Genomic DNA, 13,366 nt, shown 5'->3' on the forward strand with positions numbered 1-13,366 from the left:
ACTGCCTAGAAGACATGGCTAACTGCCTGCCCCAAATCCAGTCTCTCCCTTCTCCCCAGGCAGAATCCCAAGTGCATGGGGCAGCGAGGGGGGACTTCACTGGTGGCCCAGTGGTTAAGACTCTGTGCTTCTACTGCAGGCACATGGGTTCAATTCCTGGTTGGGAAACTAAGATCCTGCATGGCCAAAAAATAATAAGTGCATTAGTGTGCCTGTAACTCAGTTAAAAACAGTGACTTCCCTTTCAGCTGGGGTGACCAGGGTACCACGCACAGTGAGATATAGGCAGATGCCTGTGGCACAGCCTTCCAAGAAAACACTCTTGACCTTTGCTCTTCCTGAAGCCTGCTGATCTTCACCTTTTCTCTGGCCCAAGCACAGAAGTGATGAGAAGAGACGGAGCAGCTGTGCTGTGATTGTGGGCACAGAAACCCAAACTTTTCTCCAAGGACATGGAAGGCTGGAAAGAGCACTACCCCCTTCACCACAAGAGCAGCCTCCACATCTACAAAAGTGAGAATTTCTTGAGTCCACCAGCACGCGGAGGTCAGGGTGCCCACCAGGCCTGAAATGTGAGGAAGACAGACCCCTCTAAGGAGAGGTGTGCATGAGTCTTGGCTCACATGAGAGGGGGCATGAGGAAATGGGGCCCAGACAGGTAAGGAGAATTCAGCAAAAGAACTGCAGTGAATTTGGAAAGGCAGGTGTGAGCTAGATGAAAGCATAAGGCCCCCTGTTGCTGCAGACAGAGGGGAGTTCACACCCCAGCCCAGGCCCTTCTCCATGATCAGAGGTGCTAAGAAGAAGATGGTGGTGGTGCGAGCTGGGAGGCAGCCTCTCAGCAGTGTTCACAGGAGAAGTGAGTGGCCACCATGGCACAGGCATGACACCTGTCTGGACCTTCTCCACCAGGGACCAAAATCCTGACATTACTGGAGAAGGACAGCTGCCACTGCACCCCAGGGTACTGGGGAGAACTTCCGTGACTGGAGGAAGGCAAGACACCACTCTGTCCCCGGAGAGGGGCAGAAAGGTCCCCTTGTACCCAAACAGGGAGAGAGCCACTGAGGACATCTGCCCACAGTGCAGGGCAACCTGAGCCTGAGGCTGACCAGGGAAATGGACTTCCCACCACCACACTTCCAGGCCAGCTGGACTCATCATCTTAGGAATGGGAGAGGCGAGAGCATGGGGAGCTGTTCTGGCTGAGGAGAAAGGCCTGGAACTGAAAGTAGAGCAGGAACAGTGAGGAACTCCCTCTGCTGAACAACCCCACCCCAAGTGCAAGGCTATGCCAGAGGAGACTGAAGCCGGTGCAGTGCTGACGGGAACCATGGCTACAGAACCCAAGCCAGCTCCACTCCCCACCAGACTGATTTAACATGCACATACATGCAAGCAGGCATATGCACACATGCATATACACACACGTGTGTGTGCACATGCACACATATACATGCATGTGTGTGCATGCACACACAAGCAAACCTGTACTCATGCATGCACACACAGACACACACACATACACGTGAACATGTGCAGACACATACATATACATGCATGTGTGTATACATGCATATATGTGTTCACATGTGTGCATATATTATGAACATACATGTGCACAAGTAAACATGTGCTCATGCATGTACACACATACGCGCACACACATAACATGCATAGATGTGTAGTGCACAGTTATAAGTTAAAATGCATGCTTATGCATGCATGCATTATACACATGCATAAGCACATGTGTACACTACTGCACACACACACATTAATGCCCAGCAGAAAAGAGCTGTTGTACTCTTTTCCCAGCAGCAGTACTGTTGACCTCAGTCCTCACTGTGTTACACCTGATGCCCAGCATTTATTCTAAAAGTATGACACACAAAAAAGCAGGGAAAACCATGTCTAGAGATAAAAAAAAAAATCAAAACTATATCAGAAAGTTTTAAATAGCTGTGACTAATATGTTAAATGCTTTAGTGGGAAAGTGTGACAGTATTCATGTACAGAAGGGGAAATTCTACAGAGAGATGAAAATTATAGGAAGGAATCAATGGAAATGCTGCCACTAAAAATAAAACATAACAGATCAAACACTCCTTCTGGGAGCTCATAAGCAGATGCAATACAGGCAGAGAAGGAATCCGTGAACCCTGTGATGGGTCGATTAAAATTATCCAGGCTAAACGACAAAGTAAAAAAAGGAACTTCTAAAAACCAGAGCATGAAGGAGCAGTGTCCAATATTCTCATATGTGTATACTGAAATTCCAGAAGTAGAAGTGAGAAACTGAGACAACAAAATATATTTGAAGAGCAAATAACTAAGAATGCTGGAAAATAATGGGCTACATTTAACCACAAATTAAAGAAGTGCAGACAGTCCCCAAAAAAGATAAATCCCAAACATACCACAACTATGCACACACACACACATGTACACACACACAGAGACACACACAACACATATGCATGTGCACATTCATCATGCCACACACATACACACAACACAGAGATGCATGTGCATGTACACACACGTGTACACACGTAAAGAACACACATATGCATGTGCATATTCCTCATGCCACATGTACACACATGCACACACACCTCACACACCAGATAAACACACCATACACACAAACCACACATCCCTAGACACGTGACATCAAAAGAGAAATAAGAGAAAAATACACATTACATACAGAGGAGCAAAGACAAGAATTACAATAACCTTCTTATCGGAAAGTATGTGAGTCAAAAGACAATAAAGTGAAATATCTGGAGTTTGGGATGGTAGGAAGAGGGAAACTGTGACTCAAAAGTCTATACCTAATAATAGTATTTTTCAAAATGAAAGAAGAGACTAAGAATAGGGGAGTGAGGAGTGACTGATCCTGGGTATAGAGTTTCTTTTGAGAGATGATAAAACTGTCCTGAAATTAGAAACCAGGGATGGTTGCACAAATCATGGTTTGATATTAAAAGTCATTGAATTTTGCACTTTAAAAAAGTGAGTTGGATGGACCTAGAGGATCGAAACCAGGTCTCCCACATTGCAGGCAGATTCTTTACCAGCTGAGCCACCAGGGAAGCCCTCAAGATATCCAGAAATGGTTACAATTGAGGTAAATAGGAAAGACTATTTATCTTATTTTTAATTGCTGTAAAACTTGAATTGTCAAAAAAAGAGTAGAACATGCTGTAGGTTGATAGCATGTGTAAAAGCAGGATGTATGAGAAGAACTATAGAAGAAGGGAGGGAGAAAGTGGGAACATACACTTGTGAAGGGCCTGCCCCACACACAGTGGTATAATATGGTTGGAAGGTAGTGTCAACTACAAATTGGCACTTGCCATCTATCTCCATAGGATTAAGTCATGTGCTGCCACAGCTGCTGACCTTCAACAGCCCCTGAAAGGAGTTCAGGGTGGAGAGCAGAAATAGGCACCTTGTGCTCTGGGAAATCTGGCAGGACAGGTCTTCAGATAGATATTTTCAGGAGCAGATTCTATGAGCCCAATTCTTATATCTCCTCATATTTAGAAAAGTGTTAAAATCCTTCATGGTGACAATTGTTCTTCATGACTAGCACAAGCTTCATGAGACTAGCAGAAATCTTCTGGAGAAATATGTGCTTGATTGCATGTATTCCCACTTCACCATATACTGGCCTCTCTGGGGCAGGTTCTCAGAGTTATCTGAGGTGCTGGCTCCCAGGCTGCAGTCCTCATTTTGCCCCCAAATGGAACTTGACTCAGAACTCTCGCATTGTGCATTTTTTAAGTTAACAGTAGCATGTAACCTATTAAAGAAATATATCCTTCGATAACCATTGGGAGAAAATGCAGTAAACCTTACGACAACCACCAGAAAAAAATGTTTGCTATGCTAAGTCACTTCAGTCCTGTCTGACTCTGTGCGACCCCAGAGACGGCAGCCCACCAGGCTCCCCCATCCCTGGGATCCTCCAGGCAAGAACACTGGAGTGGGTTGCCATTTCCTTCTCCAATGCATGAAAGAGAAAAGTGAAAGTGAAGTCGCTCAGTCGTGTCCGACTCTTAGTGACCCCATGGATTGCAGCCTAACAGGCTCCTCCGTCCATGGGATTTTCCAAGCAAGAGTACTTGGAGTCGGGTGGCATTGCCTTCTCTGAAAAAAAAAAAAAAATTTATAGAGGTACAAATAACAAGCTAATAATAATAATACATAAGGGCTTTCCTGGTGGCTCAGATGGTAAAGAATCTGCCTGCAAAGCAGGAGACTAAGGTTCATTCCCTGGGTTGGGAACATCCCCTGGAGAAGGGAATAACAACCCACTCCAGTATTCTCATCTGGAGAATTCCATGGACAGAGGAGCCTGCTGCACTACAGCCCATATGGTCACAAACAGCTGGACACAACTGAGTGACTATACACACACTCCAATAATACACAAAATAGAATCATAGTAAATTCTGAATTCATCCAGAAGCAGACCATAAATGAGAGATAAAAAGATAAGGAAGGACGAATGAAACAAATAGAAAATAACTAGCAAAACAAAGAAAAGAACTGGCAAGGAGAGTAGATTTTATTCAGTCACCACATTGAATCTAGTTGATCCAAAAACACCAAATAGAAGACAAAGATTCTCAGACTGGATAAAATAGAAAGACCAAAAAATATACTGTCTATTATAAGAAACACATTTTAAATATAAATACACAGCAAGGTTAAAAATTAGACAGAAAAGATATATCTTGCAAACACTAGACAAAAGAACACTGAAGTGGCTATATTATCAGACAAAGTAGGTTTCAGAACAGAAGGGTTTTATCAGGGATAAAGAGAGTCATTACATTACAAAGGGATGAATTCAGCAACAACACGTAACAACTCTAAATATGCATTCAACGGACAAAAGAAGCACAAAATACATGATACAAAAACTAGTATAAGTGAAAGAAGAAAGAGGTAAACCTTCAGTTATATCTGGAGACTCCTCTCTCAGTAATCAATAAAATAAGTAGACAGAAAATCACTAAGGATATAGACCTGACCAACACCAACACATCTATCAATGTACGTTGCTGGGGTATATAATGACATTTATAAAACACTCCACTCGACAACAGAGAAATGATATCCCTGTATACGCACATAAAGCATTAACTAATTGTGACCCCATGGACTGTAGCCTACCAGGCTCCTCCGTCCATGGGATTTTCCAGGCAATAGTACTGGAGTGGGTTGCCATTTCCTTCTCCAATATTTAAATGCACATAAAACATTAACCAAAGTTGATCATAAAAAGAACCTCAATAAATATAAAACACTGAAATCATATAAAATATGGTCTCTAATCAATGGAGTTAGACTAGAAATCCAAAGGAAAGAGAGCTACCTGGATTGGAGGTGATGAAAATGTTCTAAAATTAGATTATGGTGATGGTTACATGACTGTCAATACTCTAAAAATACTGAACTGTACACTTTAAATCAATGAACTTTAGAGTATATAAATTACTAGAACTAACAAGTGAGCTTACCACAGTCACATGAAACAAGGTCAACATAAAAAATTTATCGTATTTTGAGATGCTAATTCTTTGGAAGGAATGATGCTAAAGCTGAAACTCCAGTACTTCGGCCACCTCATGCGCAGAGTTGACTCATTGGAAAAGACTCTGATGCTGGGAGGGATTGGGGGCAGGAGGAGAAGGGGACGACAGAGGATGAGATGGCTGGATGGCATCACTGACCTGATGGACGTGAGTCTCAGTGAACTCCGGGAGTTGGTGATGGACAGGGAGGCCTGGCGTGCTGCGATTCATGGGGTCGCAAAGAGTCAGACACGACTGAGCAACTGAACTGAACTGAACAAGGAATGATTAGAAATTAAAATATAAACGTCATTAATAATAGAGTGCCCCCAAGTGAAATATGCATGAATTAACAAAATATGTACAAAGAATACCTAAATAAATGGAAAGATGCACTGTATTCTTGAATACTGTTAAAATATCTATTCCCTCTCCAAGTAATCCACTCATATTCCAATTCTACAACCCCAATCAAAATCCCACTTTTTTAATATATATGTAATCAACACTGATTCTAAAAGGAATATGGAAAGGCAAAGAAACTGGATTAGTCAAAACTATTTTGGTAAATATGTACAAAATTGGAGAGCTTTAAGACTTATTATAAACCTGCAGTCATCAATAGAGCATAGCATTAGAAAAAAATTATATGTTTAAATAGATGAAATAGACAAGAGGATGCAGAAGTAGACCCAAACTCATTGTTAATTGATTTTCAACAAGGGGAACACAATGGAGAAAGGATAGATTTTTCAACATATGGGACTGGGACTATTGGACATTCACATTAAGGGAAAAAAAAAAAGACTCAACTGAAGCCTTGTCATGCAACAAAAACTTAGCTCAAATTGAATCATAGTTCTAAACATAAAATCTAAATATATAAAACTTCTAGAAGAAAACATGGAGGAAATATTTGTGACCTTGAGTAAGGCAAAGACTTACTGGAAAAGATACAAAAAGTACAAACCATAAAAGAAAAAAATGAGAAACTGGACTTCATCCAACTAAACTAAATGTTAAACCTAAACTCTCAGAAAGACTAAGTAAGAAAATGAAGACAGAAGACTAGATGAAAATATCTGCAAAATGCATATTTTCATAAAAGACTCTCAAGTCTCAATAAAACAACTCAGTACAAAATGGATAAAAGGTCTTGAGGACACACTTTACCAAGGAAGATACATTTTGATGGAAAATTAGCATCCTTTGCAATGTAGAGTACATGAATTTAATCTTTGGTCAGGGAACTAAGATCCCACATGCTGCAGAGCAACTAATCCCAGGCATCACAGCTACTGAGCCCCACACTCTAGAATCAATGCACAACTCACAACTAGAGAGAGTCCGTGAACTGCAACAAAAGATTCCACATGGTGCATCAAAGACCCTGCATGCTGCAACTAAGACCTGACACAGCCAAATACAAAACAATAATTGAGAAAAGAAGTTTTTAAATAGGAGATACTGTTACACCCATATAAGATTGGAAAGAAACTACGAGGCCAAGTGATGGTGAGGAGGTAAATCAACAGGAACTCTCAAACATTACTGCTAAGAATGTTCCAGCCATTTGAAGAACAAGTCTTCAGTTTTGTATAAACCAGTCCATTCTGAAGGAGATCAGCCCTGGGATTTCTTTGGAAGGAATGATGCTAAAGCTGAAACTCCAGTCCTTTGGCCACCTCATGCGAAGAGTTGACTCATTGGAAAAGACTCTGATGCTGGGAGGGATTGGGGGCAGGAGGAGAAGGGGACCACAGAGGATGAGATGGCTGGATGGCATCACTGACTCGATGGACGTGAGTCTCAGTGAACTCCGGGAGTTGGTGACGGACAGGGAGGCCTGGCGTGCTGCGATTCATGGGGTCACAAAGAGTTGGACACGACTGAGCGACTGAACTGAACTGAACTGAAACACATACCGAAAGCTTCCCTGGTGGTTCAGTCAGTAAAGAATCTGCCAGCAGTGCAGAAGACCAGGGTTCAGGAAGATCCCCTGGAGAAGGAAATGGCAGCACACTCCAATATTTTTGCCTGGTGGGCTACAGTTCATGGATTCGCAAGAGTCAGACACGACTTAGTGACTAAACCACCACCACCACCAGACACATACCCATCATATGACCCAGCAATCCCACTACTAGGTATGTACCCAAGATGAAACATGGTCACACAAAAGCCTGCATGCAGATATTGATAGCATATCAACAAATACTAGAGACAACCCAAACGTGCTTCAACTAGTGAATGGATCGACAAACTCTATCCATAAAAGGGATATCCATAAAAGTACTTCTTCTTTTTTCTAAAAAGGAAAAATATTGACACACACAGCAGCATAAGGCTTTAATTCATTATCCCAAGTGAAAGAATAAGTTCATCTATATGGCATTCTTATAAAGATAAAATAGTAGAGACAGGAAATAGATCATTGGTTGTCAGGGTGAGGGTGAAAGGAGATGCTAGCTCTAAAAGGGCACAAGAGAAAATGTAGGGGATGTTCAGCTTGTTCCATATCTTGCTATGGTGACGGATACATGACCCTATGTGTTTGTCCAAGCTCATAGAACTGTACTCTAAAAGGGGTGATTTTTTTCTACATATAAATTATATACCTGTCCCAAAAGTCCTGTAGACTAATAACAGCAGATACGAGGGTAAGCAGAAGCTTGGGTCTTTTGATGACATCATGAACTATCATACCTGTCCCTCTATTTCCTAAGCCAATGGAGTCTAGTTTCAGTTACGTGTACTTGAAAATAATCTCCAACTGATACAAAATGACAAACTAATTTTGACCTCATCATAATTACTCATCTTAAGTGATTTCTCAGTCCACAGTGAGTTTTCCACTTTGTTCTAAACTCAGCCACTTAAACAGTCATGGGTACCTACCTACAAATCCATGTTCATTTTCATCTACCTGAAACTGAGGGATAAACAACTCTAGATATTAACAGATGGGACCAGCGCCAATGAGTCACTAAGTAATAATTGTACATCATTATCACCACCATCATCATATGAGCAATTAACATATCCTCCAGCAAACAATATGACTTGCTATTTAGAAGTGAAATCAGCTGCAGAGAAAAGGACAGTCATCGTGCCCCTTTTAGGAAACCATCCTGGACCACTGTAGTGAAACTGGCAATTAATTAATATTCTACTGTCTGTCTCAGTGAATAGCAATGTCAAGATCCATAAAAACCTTCAAAGGTAGAATTGCATTTCAAGGGATTTATTCCAGGAGAGACTACAACAACAAATATTCTAATCCTGACTTTCTTAAACTACAAATGAAATTAAACTAGAAAAATTTTAAAGACATTTGGATTTGAAATCAAGTTGAATTACACCCACAATTTTGTGATTTATTAGCCTGTTACAACTTAAACCACAACCAAAGAATTTTCATAGTACCCTTCCCCAAAACATCCTCCTTTAAGACTGTGTCAACCAGGCTGCTTTCCACTAGAAAGGACAGAAAATCAAACTGAAAACAGATTTCAACAAAAGGGAAAAAAAGTTGTGAAAAGTCCAGAGGATAATACAGCCATATTCAGAACTCAGTCAAGGTCATCAGAAATTTAGGTTCTATTTGTCAGTCTCCACTTACTCTCTGTTGGCTCAATTCTCTAGAAATAGAGAAAGAATAACAGTAAAAGTGGATATATGGCTAAATATCATATACTATACTTCCCCTCCCCGAAAGTTCTTTTAAACATGTTAACAGTTGAAAGCAAAATAATACAAAAATAATAGCAACAATATTGACAGATGAAGTCATTAACATATGTGAATGTAATATGTAAGACAATTGTGCATAAAGAGAGGGGTAGGACTTTCCTGGAAGTCCAGTGGTTAAAACTGCATGGGACACAGTTTTGACACCTGGTCGAGGAACTAAGATCCTACATGCCATGCAATGTGGCCAAGGTGGAAAAAAAAATAACTTGGGGTTAAAGAACATTAGAGGGACAGGACATCTACATTCAAATTGAATTAATAATATTCTAAACAGATTGTGAAGAGTTGAGAACGTATTTTGTAATCTCTAGAGCAAATAGACATAGTCAAAATGAAAATAATATATAAAAGGAAATGCTAAGATACAATCCAACAAACCAAAAGAAATCAGGAAAGAAGAAATAGAGAAACAAAAACATTAAACAAACAAAAAATAATAAAATGGTTAATTATACACAACACATCAATTTTGGGCTTCCCAGGCGGTGCTAGTGTTAAACAATCTGCCTGCAAATGCAGGAGAAGCTAGAAATGCAGTTTCAATCCCTTGATTGGGAAGATCTCCTGCAGTAGGGAATAGCAATCCACTCCAGTATTCTTGCCTGGCAAATTCCATGGGCAGAGGAGCCTGATGGGCAACAGTTCCTGGGGTCACAGAGTCGAAGGCAACTGAGCAACTGAGCACACACCAATTTTAAAGACAACTGTCAGATTAGATTTTATATGATGACCTAAATATATGCTAGCTCTATGAAACTTACTCACACATAATGATACAAATAAGTTAAAAGTAAGATAGTGGAAAAAGACATGCAAGCAAATACTAACTCCCTTCAAAAAAAAAAAAAAAAGATGGGCTGGTTATATTCATATCAAACAAGATAGACATCAAAACAAAATTACCAAAGATAAAGAGGAATATCACATACATAAAAAAGTCAATTCATCAAGAAGATATAACAATACTAAATGTGTATACATCTAACTATAGAGCTTCAAAACACAGGAAGAAAAAACTGATGAATTCAAAGGAGAAATAGACAAAGCCAGAGTAAGATGTGGAGACTTCAACACTCTCTCAGTAACAGATAGAACTAGGAGGCAGAAAGTTAGAAGGGATTTAGAATAAATAAGCAACATGATCAACCATCTGGATCTAATTGGCATTAATGGAACACTCCACCCAATAACAGCAAAATACACAAGTGCACATTAAGCATTCACCAAGATGGACCAAATCCTAGGCCATAAAACAAATCTTGACCAATTTTAATAAGTGAAGTCATACAAAGTATGCTCTCTGGACATAATGAAATTGAAGCCTTGTCTCTAGCATTGCCTGCATTTGCAGGCAGATTTTTTATCACTAGAAATCAGTAAGAGAAAAGGAACAGAAAACCTTCCAATCACTTGGAAATTAAACAGCAGACTCCCAACTAATCCACAGGCAAAAGAGGGACAGTCAAAGGAAATTAGAAAATATTTTGAACAGATCAAAAAGAAAACCACAACATAAAATGTGGACTACAGCTAACCCAGTGCTTAGAGCGAAATTTATAGCATGAAATGAGTACATTAAAATGAAGAAAGAAAGATCCCAAATCAATAAACTAAGTTGCCATGTTAAGACTAGAAAAGAAAGTCAAATAAACCCAAATAAAGAGGAAAGAACCCAAATCAAAAGAAATGTTTTGCTAAGACATAGTGCTGTGCTTAGTAGCTCAGTTATGTCTGACTCTTTGTGACCCCAAGGACTGTAGCCTGTCAGGTTCCTCTGTCCATGGGGATTCTCCAAGCAAGAATACTGGAGTGGGTTGCCATTCCCTCCTCTAGGGGATCTTCCCAACCCAGGGATCAAACCCAGGTTTCTCGAATTGCAGGTGGATTCTTTACCAACTGAGCCACCAGGGAAGCCCTTGATATTATAGGTCACCAAAGATTTCTGAGCCAGTAAATTGTTCAGAAATTTAAGGCATTTCAACAATTCTCTGCTTGGAAATCTTCGGTGATATATAATTACTCACCAAAGAGAGGATGGTTATTACTATATCCTTCGCTATTATGCTCCCACATCATTTCCCAATATTATCTTCTTCTCCTTCTTGTTTTCCAATCAAATTGAATATTTCAACCATTATCATTCACCCCTTCCAGCTCCTTTTGTTCACAAGACTCCACTTGGAATTTCCTTTCCAATCTTCACCTTAAAATTTAAATTGTCCCAACTTTAGGATAAAATGCTCCATCCTCAGTCCTACATATTGAATACTTCTAATATTATGATGCTGTCTTATATGCTTTATTTTGCCTACTATTTCTGATAATTCCATGAGGTAGATACTAATTATTTCTATATTTTCTAAGTAAGGAAAGTGTGGCACAGACCAATAAATAACTTGCCAGAGATCACACAGGTAATAAAAAGGGGAACAGGTAATTGAGCTCAGACAGCCTGGCTCCTGAATTAATCCTCCCAACCACTTTAAGGTCTGTCTCTCTTCTCTGAACCCTCAGAGTATTGTGTCTACACCTGTCTTGAGTCAGCAATTAAATCCTGCCTTGAATTTTGAGTGTTTGTATCCTTAACTCTCTTATTAGATTATTAGTTCCTAGAGCACAAAGACCAGGTCATATCTACTCCCTATTAAATAGAATTCAAGCTGAATACAAATTTGTGGGATGGAGGGAGAGAAGGTGTATTAGTCAGTGTTCTCTAGGTAAACTGAATAAATAAATATACATATGTATATTCTATATACATAAGTGTATATATGTCTAGATATATAGTAAATCAACCCTGAATTGTCATTGGAATGACTGGTGCTGAAACTGAAGCTCCAATACTTTGGCCACTGATGTGAGGAACCAACTCACTGGAAAAGATCCTGATGCTGGGAAAGATTGAAGGCAGGAGAAGGAGACAACAGAGGATGAGATGGTTGGATGGCATCATTGACTCGATGGACATGAGTTTAAGCAAACTCCAGGAGATGGCAAAGGACAGGGAAGCCTGGCATGCTGAGATCTCCCTGGGGCCACAAAGAGTTGGACAAGACTGAGCAATTGAACAACAGCAACAAATATGTATTGAGATGGAGAGATACGAGAGAAAGATTCATTTACTTTGAGGAATTGGCTCATGTGATCATGGAAGCTAAAGAAGTCTTGAGATAAGGCTAAGCATCAGCCTTTTTTCTTGCACCCACTAACTCCCTTCCCCCCAAACACTGATTTTTAATGCATCAACACCCTCACAGAAGCTTCAGCTGGGAGAAGTGATCTGTGGATAAGCTTCACATATACCCATAAACCCATCATCATAGAAGACCCTGAACAAAACACTTCATCATCTGCAGGCCCTCTGCCACTACATTTTCAGAGGATTTGTTTACATTGTTAAATATTTATTGAGCATCTACTGCACACCAGCTCCTGGAGATGGAACAGTGAACAAGAAAAACAAATGCCTGTCCTCAAGGAACATATATTCCAGTCGGGGGAGGAGGGCGGTGGTGGATAGGAGAAACATATAAGACACAAGTAAACAAAAAATAAGAAAACTGTGAAAAGTATTCTAAATACAATAAAACACTGTTTGGTGTCCTAGACTGGGGAGAGGGAATGGAGGTATGACTAGGTGATGATCCGGGAGAACCTTCCTTGCTATACAGGTTATATTTGAGCTGAGCCCTGAATGATTTGATGGAATGTACAACTCTTGAGGGAAGAGCATGCCAGATGAAGAGAAGATCAAATTCCCAAAGGCAAAAGTGACCTGGTGTCCATGAGAATTAGAAAAACTGACATGGCTAGAACACAGTAGGAAGGGGTAGAATGGTCCAAAAGGAAGGTGGGAGATGCAGGGGTTAGATCATGAACAGCTCTTGTAGACCATGGAAAGGAGGTTGGACTGGATTCAACAGAGAGTGAGAAACCACTGGAAAGTTTTGAAGCGGAGAGAAGATGAGCTACTTGATATTTTTAAAAGACTGCTCCAGAGGCTGTGTAGATGCTAAACA

This window comes from Bos indicus, chromosome 17 (genome assembly GCF_029378745.1).
Source record: "Bos indicus isolate NIAB-ARS_2022 breed Sahiwal x Tharparkar chromosome 17, NIAB-ARS_B.indTharparkar_mat_pri_1.0, whole genome shotgun sequence".
NCBI classification, from domain to species: domain Eukaryota; kingdom Metazoa; phylum Chordata; class Mammalia; order Artiodactyla; family Bovidae; genus Bos; species Bos indicus.